Genomic DNA, 10891 nt, shown 5'->3' on the forward strand with positions numbered 1-10891 from the left:
GCGCTGTCTTTGGTATCAGGTGGCATTGGGAGTCAGGTGAAACTTTGAGCCTCATATCCTCTTCTCTTATCAAAGAGCCACCAAACCATTTGTCCTCTGCCAGGAGCAAACTCCCCACCATGGCACTGCAGTGAAGGCAGCAGACAGGGTGGTGACAGCGAGAAACCGATGTGAGCATGTCATGGGATGTTGTATTAACCCCCAGTTTGCCCTTTCCTCCATCTGTATGCTCAGGGCTTTGCTTTTTTTGCCTCCACACCATAGGGAAGATCACACACATCTTAAACACTGAAAGCCTTAAAGACAAGAAAGAGATTGCAATTGCAAGGATTATTCAGCTCCGAGAGGGGAAGCATCAGGATTTAGTTGGGCTGTTTGAGATTAGGAAAAGAGCAGGGAAGTTAAGAGAAAGCAAAAAGTTTAGAGGGCTGCAAAGGGCAGACATCTCTAATCCACCACGACAGGAGGACAAAGAGCTTGTCGTGGCAAATTCTAAATATGGATTCAGTCATGAGCAACTCCCCCTCATCAGCTCCAAAGACAGAGGTGAGCAAACCACACTGCTCTCCAGCGCTGCCTGGTTTGCCTTCAAGAAGAAGCCTTTATCCTCCCTCAGCAGCTTTGCCAGGCAACCAGGCATTGCCCTGGACTTTCACCTCCATCCCAAGCTCCAAGCCGGAGGCAGGTGGCTGGGTTTAATGGAGCAGCACCTCCCTCTGGAAAGGTGAAGCCCCCCGCAAGGTGACAGGGTAGAGAAAATACTGCAGCTCTTTGCCTGTCGGATGACTGGGACACTTGGATGCAGCAAGCACCAGTGGCACTGTTCATCTGCCCTGGCAACGCAGCTCACAGGGACTCCCAGGGCAGTCTGGCTCTGTCTCAGGGAGTAAGGGCTCTGGTTGGACCACCAGTGAAGTGGGCTTCCAGCTTGCTGTGCTCCAGAGGCATGAGCTCAGCTCCCTCTATGAAGGACAGTGGTTAAAATTGAGGGACACAATCCCAACATCCCCCACTGAACAGCTTGGGGGGGACACTTGCGGAAGCCACCGCTTCAAGCCCATACATCTTGAAGCTCTGGACCCAGGTTATTGCCAAAGAAAGCAGCTCTCAAGAGCGTGTTTCCTTCAAAACACTCAACAAACCCCACAGGCTGCACCTCACCTTCCAGCCCACAGGAAGGTCCACAGCTCCAGGCCAAGAAAAGCAGCTTCCCAAGGCATTCCCAGCCAGCAGTGTCTGCTCTCCTCACTCCCAAACACACATTTTGGACCAGCTGTGCTAGAGGAACAGCCTGCTATGATGCAGGGAGAGAAAATTGTTGAAGACTGGGCTGGAGTCTGCCAGACAACGCAGGATGCATTGCACTAAAGGCAGCGAGGGGAGGGCAGCGAGGAAGTGCTCTGGTGCTTTTCATCAGGAATTAAAGGATAAAAGAGTGAACAAAGGGGAAGAGAGGCCTCATGAAGGTACAGCTCCTTAGGCACATGGATGTTCTGTAACCACTGACCAATCACCATCAGCCCTGCGCAAATGCAGTGTAAAAGAGACCCTGCTTTCAGAGCCCATCAGTATCGATGGCAAAGCCCCTGGGCTGTACCAGCCTGGCACAGCATTTCATCTCTGCACAAAGGGATGCACAAGCGAGCACCACCCCAAGGCCTCAGCACTACCCAGCTCTTCCAGCCCAGGAGATCACTTCAAGCTTGGTTTTTACAACAGCTTAGTCTAAACACTCAAAACGGAGGGAAGGGAAACTGAGGCACAGTGCTTACAGAGCAGGTCATGGAGGGAAGTCAGGTACCATGTGTCCCAGCTCAGCACCTTTTCCATATCACCTCTCTCCTTTCAGTGAACACCAGGAGACCAAGAGTGGTTGCACTCGTTCTGTTTCCCTTGAACTTAACTCCTTTGTATGTGGACCATGACATGAAACCCAGCAGCCATTCTTTGGCTGTGGAGGAATGTAGTTGAAGTCTGCTGGTGTCTTTGCTTCATATCGCAGGAAGCCAAATAACCAGGCAGTCAGGTCAGGAAGTACTTCAACGAGCAGGACCAACATCTGAATAAAACCACACGAGAAAATTCACAGCAATGGATAACTACGGAATCACAAGACACGGTCAAGCAAGGCTGTCCACGGGTTGAAGACACATAAGAAACCTTCTGTTTGGTGCCCAGTGTCCCCCTCACAGTGTTACTGCCCCACATCTTAGCCCCAGCAATACCACAACAGCATTTGCTCTGTAGAAAAGCAACCTGCTCACACACACCCAGTGATGATGGATAAAAAGTAGTATTAGTTTCAAATCAGGCTTCATATCTTTATCCTCTTTGGCATTTCTACACCACCGGTCTCCAAGACTGACCAGCCAGCAGGGAAAGGCAACAAGTTCACACCTTCTCTTCCATTGCTTTGGACCTCAATTCAACTGAGAACTTGCTCACCAGAGAGGGGGATTTGGTGAGCTTTAGCCTGCCTGTCACTGCAGATCTGTTTGTGGTACTGCAGTGATCAGACAGCTGATCCTCCTTAAGATTCAGGCCTGTCCTCTGCTTGGGCTCTTCTGAAAATCTGCCTAGATGCTTCTCAGCACCCAGATGTCAAAACACTCCTTCAAAGGTGACATTAGACAAACCAGAGTAACGCACAGGATCAGCTCTACGTGAGCATCACTCTTGACACCCAAGAGTGAGAAGCATCATAAGAACTGATGGAGCACCAGGACTTTATCAGTCCCGATGAGGAGTTGGACAGGTTGGCAAAGGAAAGTCAGAGAAGTCTGGGAATTCCACCAGTCACTTGCCCATAGGTTAACGCAAGCTGAAGACAGGCTGCTCCCAGGTTCTTTTCCACATAAACCCAGCAGTGTCTATACTTGGCCCCCGCAGACGTCTGCTGTGTATTATGCAAAGCTGCCAGCACATCAGGTGCACGTCAAATCACTCTGCAAAAAGAATTACACTTTGCCTGGATTATTTTCAGCATTATTAGTGAATACAGATTGATCAAGGACCAAGAGCTTGTCATCTTCTCAGTGATGGGCAAGAGCAGCTCGTCTGGCATAAAGAGAGAAATGAACACACACGGAAACAACTCCATGTCAGCTCCAAACAGCTGCCAAGTTTTGGGTTGAGATGCTCAATGACAAGGTGTAGGAGGGCCCAAAGTCCTCTAAGGTTTTGAAGAACTGAAGGCAAGAAGAGTATCACACTGCAGTGTCACCTTCTTCCTCAATTGTAGGAAGGCAGTTGCCATGAGAATTCATATTCTAGAACTAAGGAAGATGATGGTTTCCTTTCTGGACACCTACAGCTTCCATGGGTGTTTCTGCACCTAATACCTGCAAAAAGTTGGCACTTGTGTATGCAACATCAGTAATTAGGCACTTGTCCATGCAACATATCTGAGGGAGGGCATGTAGGGGGAACTGATAACCTCTACGGTATTTTCATGTAGTGAAAAAAGAGCCTTTGCCCTGGAACAGCTGGAAACAGCTGTCTGAGCAAGCTTATCCCCCAGAAGGTATCACTATGGAGCAAAGAAGCAATATGGAGTAACAACAGTGTCTAAAGTGCTGCAGCTGCAGTAAGTTAGAGATCTCACTTAGGAGATCCTGGTGAAGCCAGACCTAGGTCAGTGGCTCTTCACCTTACACATCACATCCTCCTGCAGAACCCTGTTGCAAGGAAATGTTCCTTGAAGTATCTTTGCATCCTTTCACCAACACATCCCAAGTCTTCCCAGTTTCAAGATGGTTTTGGTCCTTTTAGCTTACGAAAAGAAATAGGTTTTAGTGCCATGCAGTCAGGTGATAGAAAACAAGGATCCGTTTGTCAGATGGGGTCTTCATATGGCACAACATAAAAGATGCATAGCAAAGATGGACAGAGTTTCCTTAAAAATCGGGTATTTTGACTGAATGAAATTGCAGACACATTCAGCCACACATCAAGCAGAAGCAAAGCCAGTGCAGTGGTACCTTCCCTCCCCAAACCCTGCAGTTGCAGGAGTTATTTTGGCCAGCATGCAGCAAGTGCTATTGTCTCCTGCGAAGAGATGAACCAGAGCCAGGAGTCTTGGGGTCCAGCAAGGGTTTGCTACAAGTACTCTCAACTATCCTGAGCACATGGACATCCCTAAGGCCTTTAAATCACTATTTCCTTATCTCGAAACAGGCATCGAGATGTCCTTTGCTTCCCTTTCCCTCTTTCAGTTATCTCTGTGATCCTGAGATGCTCTGCAGAATGCTCAGCTCAGCAAAAGCCCCAAACCCACTCGGGAGCTCCAATCCACCTAACACACGAATTCAAGAGACAGGCTGAAGGTCTGATGAAGTGCTCAATGAGCTACAGTTAATGGGTGAATGTGTTGTTCCTCTGTGTAGGACCAGATCACGAACCATGCAGCAAGCAAGAATAATAGGCATTAAACAAAAGCTGTGCACACTCCACAGCCTCCTCAGCTCTGAAAGGTTAATGCACACAAAAAGGGAGAAGCACAATAAAAAGCTCTGGAGCTACAGATTAACTTTCACTCCTCAGAATCTATTATTGTTATTAAGGAAGAGACTGAAAGGCAGGAATAGGAGCTAGATGCTTTACTTCCACTGCCTTGCACTGGGAGCTGGCGTTTGGGTTTGTTTGATGCCTTTCAATATCTTCCCCATTATTTTTTAACCAAACCTGCAGTGGAATGTAAATGACAACAACTTTGGTAAGCAGCCTGAGAGCTGAGTAATCTTGACAGGCAGGGAATCCCCCAGGTTTAAAGCAGGTTGGTGCATTGCAAAGCAGCTCCCCTTACAAAAACTGCTCTTTTGTATCTGTTGGCAGGGCTGAGGGCAGCCAAAGCCTGCGCCAGGAGATAGCTCCATTTATAATGGTACAACTATTAGGCAACCAATCCGTTTAGCTTGGGTGCTCATTGTTTATTCAGCTAATGGTGAAAGTTATGTCCACACTCTCGTGTAAATTAAGTATTCAGCTATTTTACAGGCACAGTAAGTCGGTCAGCCTTAGCCTCAGTAATTAGGGCTTACTGTTTAATTAATCTCTTGTGGTCACACACAGGATGCAGCAATCTCCATCACACTCTCCATTGGCTCACATGGTAAAGTGAAGAGAGGAAAAGGAAAAGGAGGAGTTAATCCTTTAAGCATATCACTTATCCTCATTGCAGAACGTTAAATGGGATGGGGGGGGGCTGCTCTCCCACACTGGTGGGAGAAGATTCGGGTTAAAAGCCAGCAAAACCCACTCAGGACATTAGCTCATTGCCTGGGGGACCCATCACACCTACAGACGGGACAAAGTAAAGCCCACAGGGCCTCGCTCCTTGTAAATGGGAAGGAGAGAGCTGTTACGCCTTTGGCTTGAGAAGCTCTGGGCTAACAAGGCTGCACTTCCTCCTTGCCACAAGCCTGCAGCATCTGAGCTGCTGTCTCCAGCAGTCGCAGCCTCAGGGTTGATGCCTCGCGATGCAGGAGGGTGATGCCTGAGAAACACCCATCCCTCGAAATGTCACGTCCTTGACAGGAGCAGCAGCAGCCCCAGGTACAGGCAGAGGCCACCTTTCCACTGCCTGCAGATGGGAGAGCAGGAAGGAGTCAGAGCTCCCATGAAGATGGAGGCGGGGGGCGGGCAGTGATGCCAAGGAGGTGAGGCTGGAAGCGCTGTGGAGCAAGGAGAGGTGAAGGCACAGGAGCACAACGCTGCACCTGAGCTGGTGGTGGACAGAAACCCCAGCGAGGGCCTGGCCTCGTCAGACTGCCCAGAGCTGCTGGGAAGAAGGTAGGAAACCGCCTCTGAGGAAAACCATTCATCCACAGCCCCAGCATCATCCCCTGCTTGGCCCCAGGCTGCCAAGACAAGTAACACCCATGACAGCCATCACCCGTGACCCGTGCCTTTGGGAGGGTAAAAGCGCCCATCACCGTCACAAACACCAAGGTTAACCCCGCAGAAGCCACCCCGCAGCCGCGGGACCGCGGTGTCCGAACCGGCCGCGGTCGGTTCCCTTCCCACGGTGGCCTCAGGAGCCGCGGGATCCGGCAGCCGCTCGCTGCAGCCTCGGGATTTCCATCGGGCTCCAGCGCCCTCTGTTCCGGCGTGGCCAGAACTGAAACTCCTCTCACCCCGCTCCGCGTCCCGGCTGTGGGTGCCACCGGCCCGCACCACGGGTGCGCTGCAGCCGTGTCACCTCTTTGTCACCCGTTGTGACACCCCCTGTTTGTCACCTCTGCCAGCACAATCCCTGGCACTCAGCAAGGTGGCCTTATAAATAGAGCAGGTGTCTGGCTCATGCAATACTTCGAAAGACTAAAGATTTGCAAAGGAAATTGCTGGAGAGGCATACAACCACTCACCCAGCCTGGACATCAGCTCTTCAAGGCATCAGGAGCATCTCTGCAGCCAGCTGCTCTCGTGGAGCACAAGACACAGCCTCAGGGATGGCACTGGATTTTAGGCAGCCACTAGTGCCATGCTGCAGAGCTCCTCCATCCTCAGCACAGGCACACGTGGATTCTTCAGATATTTGTGGCCACCCCTTGCCGATGCACAGGAGCCCTGGGAGCAGGCAGGAGCAGAGCATTCGCTGCCCACCATGGGCTCTTCCTCCTGTGATGCTGATCTCAGGGAAGCCAGAGCCCTGCCAGGGCTGTTAACCCTGCAGAGGGGTCCAGCTTCCTCACCACAACCTGGGAGATCCTTCTCCTCCTTCCCTGGAGTCAGGCACTGTGGGGAGCTGGTCTGCACGACAGAGATGCTCCATAGCACAGAGCTGCTCCTGCAGCTCCTTTCCATGCTCATATGCCAGACTCTGCAAAGGGGCCAGACTAAACAAGCCAGTCTGTCTCCGAGGAGGAAAGCTGTTAGTGTGTATTCAGAAAAGCTTACAGCCAAGGCTCCCAAAGCAATGAGTGTCCTCTGCTCTGCACAAAACAGGTTTCCTCTGGGAACAGGAGAGCAGCCACTGTGCCCTGTGGTGGGTCCATTCAGTCACTCATATGGGGAAGGGAGGATTTTCATCCATGAGCTGGTTTCCAGTACTGGAACCTGCTGTAACTGGGATATCATGTGCAAAACTTGACATTTCTTATATCTTTAAGGAAAGAGTTTAGCTCTTTTTCGAGCAGCTCCCAAATGCACATGGGTGAACCACTAACTCAGGGATACCTGCTGGTGGTAACCATCTCCATCCAAAGCTGCAAACCCCCCTGCCCTGCTGCTCCCTAACCCTGGGGGCACCTCAAGTCTTTAAAGCTCCAAGTTTCCAACAGAAAATTTTCCTACAATTCTGAACACCCACCTCTGGTCATGCCTGAAACTCCCCAACCCTTACAATGGGAAGTGGATAAGCCACATGCTCACACTCAGAGCCAGCAAGAGTCATGGCTCAGGCACTTCCCTTCTAATGTGATGAACTGGAGCTCCTGATGCTCTGAGCGCTGGATACTGCAGAACAGAGTCACTGCCATCTCCTCCAACCCAGAAAGCCTTCTAAGACCAGCCTCAAGGAGAGAGCACACAAGCTACACCCCAAGGAATAAGCATGACAGAAACAGGTCAGAATCCAAGAGCTAGATCCTGTTGAGTACTTAGTGGGAAAAGTAGCACCTTCTTCCATATTTGCCCCAGTTCCCCTTCAGGAATCTCTTTCTTAGGCACTTGCTTCTTGCCTTAACCCTGGTAGGTGCCCAGATGCTCTGTATGAGCTCCTGAAGCTCTAACAGCAGCAAACCAAACAAAATAAAACATTGCTGGATAAATACATATATATTAAAGCCATACATATATAAATATAAATGTGCATATAAACGTTTCTAGCATGGCATTGTATTCTGTCAGGCAAGGTCTTGTATGCTTCCCCCTCAGTACAGCTGGAGGGAGGGCAGCATTTCTCCCCACAGCAAGGCTATTTGGAGGAGAGACAGTAAAAAAAACCCCAAGCTGCTTCATTCCTGTTACAGAGAGGTTTGATAAAACAATAACGGGGCACAAACAGGCACTGGGGACACCACAGCATCACCAGACTCTTCAGGCAGTGACACTACATGTAGCGCCAGGGCCAGTGGGTGAGCTGGAGAGAACACATGGTAACACCCTGCTGTAATCACTCAGCATCAGCACACGAGGAGGTGGCATCTCAGGCACACAACTCGGATGATTTATGATGCACTCAGGGCTCTCCAAAGGCATTATTTATTTGCATTACCAAGAGGTCTTAATTATTCCTCCTCACATTAGAGGAGACACTGAGAGCTTCTGTAACGGAGAAGATCATTTTAACCAGCAAACAGAGCACATGCCACAACCAACATTTATCAGACAAAGCTGAAGAGTTCGTATTTCAAACCCTCGCTGTATGGAGCTGTGTGTGCCTGATCTACAGAGGCTGGCCCGTAAACCTCATGGAGCAAAGCTGAGCAAGCTTCTCAGTGGGTACTGCTGCAGAAGAGGCCCAGCAATGCCAGGAAGCAAAACATTAAAGGAAGAAACAGCAGCCAACAACTTCACATCCCAAGAACTGGCAAGAACAGGGGTTAAAAATCACAAACAAAGTCAAGCAAAGCAGATTTAGGACCAGGAGGCCCATTTCAGGTCTGAGCTTTGGCAGCAAGGGTAGCTCAGAGGGCAGAAGAGGGGCCTTGAAGGTATCTGGCAACTTTTCACAAGCACTAAACCTCTTGGCAGCTTCTGGAAAGCAAGCACACTGCAAACATCTCTAAAGCATTCCCATTCTTTTAAATTACTTTAAGGCAAAGTTTCAAGAAGTGTTTTTAGCCCAGTGGGATTCTCATAAGCACCTCAGCAATAGGCACCTAATTCCTGATGAAGTCAGCACTTGACTCACTACAATGTGTTTATCGTCTCTAGGACCAACTGAAAGCACATTGGGCACATGGGCTGATGGTGCTGCAGTTCCCAAAGGTGACAGTGACACCAAAGACACTGGTGGGCATCAACCAATTTTCAGGGGGACCATATCTGCTATTTCTAGGCTGGGGCAGTGCAGAAAGTGATGTTCCATCACCAAAGACACCAGCCCCTCAGCTGCTGATGGTGCCTTCCCCAGGAGCTCACTGGTAAAATTAATGTGGAGCTCCAAGTCTTTTCTTTATCCCCAATGCAGTTAAAGTTTGAGAGGCCAAACCTGGTATCATTAAGAAATCCCGTGGGAATCCCATGGGAGATCACACGTATTTTGGCTTGGAGCAAGCTGCTCTAGTGGAAGGTTTCCCTGCCTGTGGCAGAGGGATGGAACTGGGTGAGCTTTAATGTCCCTTCCAATGCAAACCAGTCCATGATTCAAGCCCATGGTTGTGTTATTCACAGTGAGACACCATTGTTGGTTTTCTGGGATCAGCGATATTGTCTATGGGCTTAAAACAACAGAAAATCTTTCACGATCTGAACCAAAAACCCCGCAGTCCCTCTCCACTTGGAAGTTCCCCCTCTACATCTGCTGCAGGACTTGGACCTTTCATGGAGAAAGAAACCCACAAAACTCAGAGACAACTGGTACCCAGCACCCAGCTGAGGAGGCTGGGCTGGGCAGAGACAAAGCCTTTCATGTCCAGTTGTTTGATGTTTGCTTTACCATGTGAGCATCAGATCAAGCACTTCTAAATGCTTCCTCAGTTAACTCATCCAGGAGCTTTAGATGTAGCCAGGACTGTTCCTCTCCCGAAGTCAGTGTTCTTCCATGAGCACAGCAACACAATGTCCTCTCCTCCCACTCCCCATGAGAGGCGAGTCCCCAGGTCCCTGTCAAATGATGGTCTTCACTATTCAAGTTACTCCTTGGCAAAATATGAATGTACAGCCAGCATCTTAAATACTGGCATCTCTATGCATTGAACACAGTAATTACAGCTCACAGGCGTTCAGGGGAGGGACACGTTTCTCCGCAGTGAATGGGGCATTCAGTATCCACTTGACATCAGCTCCTGAAAAGTGGAAATTAGAGGGATCATCACTGGGGTGGAGTAGAAACGTGCGTTAATGCCAGCGAGCAGGGTGGTCAGCTCAGCTCCCAGCACTGCTGCCATTCTGCATCCCCAAGGCTCAGTTGCCTGAAGCTGCAGAGACCCCCAGGACCTGGATCACCAGAAGTGCTTGGAGTGCAGTAGACTGAGCTCTTTACACATTGGAGTGATAAGGACAGAGGTAAAAGCAACAGGAGGTGTTGTGGGAGCAGGACTTGACTTGCTGGGTATTTATGCTGAGCAAGGTTGATGGAATCTTCTGCATGGGCAGCAAGCTTGTGGCAGCAGCTTTAAGGCATCCTTGACAAGGTCACAACTTGCTTTTGTGGCCTGAGCTACGTGAGAGCAAAGGGAAATGGTACATCTTTGTGCTCATAAAGCTGCCAGGACCACTACCTGCTCTAAATAGCCCCTAGTCATTACAGGTTGGAGGGGACAACAGCCCAGATGAGCCCCATTGGACCACCTCCTGGACAGAGAGAGACAGGGCTGCCCACCATTTCTGGGGAGGAAGAGTGGGCCACACCACTCGAGCAGGCAGCCATACCCACACAGGTTGATGCTTCTATCAAAGAACCATGCAGAGGAACAGCAGAAAAGGTGGTTCTCAAAAGCAAGGAGAGTCTGGAGGCAGGTTAATAAAGCCTGGTTCTCCACTCAGGTACTAACAGCAGCAGAGAGTGTGAATGGGGACAAGTTACGGATTTACCCTACCCAAGAAAGTGAGAAAGGAACACAACTGTTTTTTCCCACTTTGAGGTCTCACCTCCCTGCAGACAGGGGAACAGGCCCACAGGGTGCTTGCATTCAGCTCTGCTCTTCCCTCCCAGCTCCATCACTCTCCCTTGCCAAATCAGCCTGCAAACACCAGGGCCAGCGCCACACTCGCACTGCCAGGCGTG

This window comes from Psittacula echo, assembly GCF_963264785.1.
Source record: "Psittacula echo genome assembly, chromosome: 16".
In the NCBI taxonomy this organism is placed as follows: domain Eukaryota; kingdom Metazoa; phylum Chordata; class Aves; order Psittaciformes; family Psittacidae; genus Psittacula; species Psittacula echo.